This window comes from Electrophorus electricus, chromosome 21 (genome assembly GCF_041902795.1).
Source record: "Electrophorus electricus isolate QZ-2024a chromosome 21, ASM4190279v1, whole genome shotgun sequence".
In the NCBI taxonomy this organism is placed as follows: Eukaryota; Metazoa; Chordata; class Actinopteri; order Gymnotiformes; family Gymnotidae; genus Electrophorus; species Electrophorus electricus.
The window spans coordinates 13,639,458-13,642,500 of NC_137517.1; positions in this window are offsets into that span (position 1 = coordinate 13,639,458).

A 3,043-nucleotide genomic window follows, 5' to 3' on the forward strand; every position below is an offset into this window, starting at 1 on the left:
TTCTGTTTCCTCTCACACACGCGCGCACACATAGGTAAAGGAAAGTTGTAGTGGGTGAAAAGATGTGTTGGTTCAAGCAGAGACAGAGAAAGTTGCAACAACACCGAATTCACTCTGTGCCAAAATAGTGGGTCTTAGCCGCTCTTCCCTCCACACACACACACACACACACACACACGTACGTAAATGCACACTGGGCTTTTGACATCCACACGCCACACACATTCACACACACACACACGCTGCTTTGCATGCTGGTTTCGGTCGACAGGTCTGAGCAGGAGCATGAGACAGGGAGGCGTGTGAACGGAGCTGGAAGTGTGTGTGTGTGTGTGTGTGTGTTTGTGTGTGTGTGTGTGTGTGTGTGTGTAACTTTCTGATTAATTGTATGGCTTAATGGAAGAAAACACAAAATCCTGAAGAGCAAAGTAAGAATCACACTCCTCTCTGTTTTCTCACACACACACACACACACACACACACTCCCTCCAAGGTTTACCCTACCTACAGAAACTTTCCCAAGTCCCGGTCATGTGCTCCCAGTCTGCTCACACACACTTATTGCCTCACTACCAGTACCAGAGCTAATGCTGCCGTCCAAACCACCGAAACTCTTAGAACGCCACTAATGACGCAAATAGAACGCACATGAATCTATAAAATACACAATACTGCAATGGATAAAATATACAATACTGTCATGGATAGGCCAGTAAGTGTTTGTTTGCATGTAAAACACTACTGAATGAATAAACGCTAATAAAACTAAATCTTAATGCAGATAAACACTGATATGATAAAAGGTACGGTTCCCAAACTTCTCCTCAAGGTCTGACTCGCAGAAACCTTTCAGCCTGACAGGGAGTACAAGGATGCTGGAACGTTCCCGGGTCCTACTGGTGTCGGAAGGGCGGAGCGGAGCCGCCGCACCGCTGAAGCCGTGTGGGCATATCTGGTCTGGGAAACGATCAAAAAACCAGACCAAATCAGCTCCATTTTGCCGAGTGACCTAAGAATTTGGCACAATATCGTAGATGTGTCCCCTGCTAATAGTGCAGTATACCACTGATATATGAGTTTGTGCTCTCTAATGATGTAATATTGCTTTGCACTGGCAGTCTAGAGCACTGTGCAGTGTAGAGTATTGGGCAGTTTAGAGTATTGAGCAGTCTAGAATATTGAGCAGTCTAGAGCACTGTGTAGTCTAGAGTATTGTGCAGTCTACGGTATTGCCCAGTCTACAGCACTGTGTAGTCTAGAGTATTGTACTGTCTAGAGTATTGGTCAGTCTGCCGCACTGTGCAGTCTAAAGTATTGTGCAGTCTACAGCACTGTAGTCTAGAGTATTGGGCAGTCTACAGCACTATGCAGTCTACAGCACTGTAGTCTAGAAAATTGGGCAGTCTACAGCACTATAGAGTATTGGGCAGTCTACAGCACTAGTCTAGAGTATTGGGCAGTCTAGAGTATTGGGCAGTCTACATCACTGTAGTCTAGAGTATTGGGCAGTCTAGATTATTGGGCAGTCTACATCACTGTAGTCTAGAGTATTGGGCAGTCTACAGCACTGTAGTCTAGAGTATTGGGCAGTCTAGAGCACTGTAGTCTAGAGTATTGGGCAGTCTAGAGCACTGTGCAGTCTAGAGTATTGGGAAGTCTACAGCGATGTAGTCTATAGAGTATTGTGCAGTCTAGAGCACTATGTAGTCTAGAGTATTGGGCAGTCTAGAGTATTGGGCAGTCTACAGCACTGTAGTCTAGAGTATTGGGCAGTCTACAGCACTGTAGTCTAGAGTATTGGGCAGTCTAGAGCACTGTGCAGTCTAGAGCACCAGCTGTTGTCAGAGCTCCCCTGATATCATCCAGAAGCCAGAGCCTGATCAGATGGGTTTTCAGAGCCTCTGGATATCACCTCTACACCCTCATGAGTGAATGCTGATTGGTTGATAGCAGGTGTAGCGTGTCATTGCTGTGGGAAGCGTAGCATGATGCCCTCAGGCCCAAACCTGTACGTGTCATTAAACAGCGCCCTGGGCTGTACACATTATCAGACACCATCAGAGAGAGACATGAAGGGATCTCTCTCTCTCTCTCTCTCTCTCTCTCTCTCTCTCTCTCTCTCTCTCTCTCTCTCTCTCTTTTTCACACACATACACCACACACACACAAAAAAAAACCACACACACACACATAAACTCTTAACTATACAGTACATGCACCCACATTTATCAGAGTCAGACATGGTGAAATCCCATACACACACCCGCCCACCCCCAAACACACAGGATGCCTACATACTACACTCCCATGTACACAAAGATGCACATAGTTTAACACACCTTTGCAGGCTCACACATGCATTAAATCCAAATACACACTTTCAGTGAACAGCCAGTAGGTGTGAGGCTCGGTTATTGTTCAAAAGCCGTTAACGTAAAACAGACATTTTTGGATGGTGGAAGTCTCTCTCTTACTCTCTCTCTCTCTCTCTCTCTCTCTCTCTCTCTCTCTTACTCTCACTCACTCTCTCTCTCTCTCTCTCTCTCTCTCTCTTACTCTCACTCACACTCTCTCTCTCTCTCTCTCTCTCTCTCTCTCTCTCACTCGTGTCTGAGTTGGCTGGTGTTTGTGTGTGTGTGTGTGTGTGTGTGAAAGAGAGAGAGCGAGAGAGTGTGTGCATGTCACTGTCTATGTGTGTCTGCCTATGTGTGAGTGAGTGTGTGTGAGTGAGTGAGTGTGTGTGTGTGTGTGTGTGGGAGACTGAGATGTGTGTTTTAGTGATTGTTGTTTACTGATAAAACACTGCTATGTGTAACTCTATGTTGTTACACTCTGATATGAGTGAATTGACAGTAAACATTTTGACCCAAGTGTCAACAAAAAACAAATACCTCAAAACCCTCCCACTCTCTCTCAACCAATCAGATTAATATATGCACTAAACATTTTCAGATTTCTTCTCCATTGAGCTAGTCATTTTTGTCAGTGACTATGCAATATGTATCAGCAATGATACAATGATACTTATTTTTCCAGGGCATCT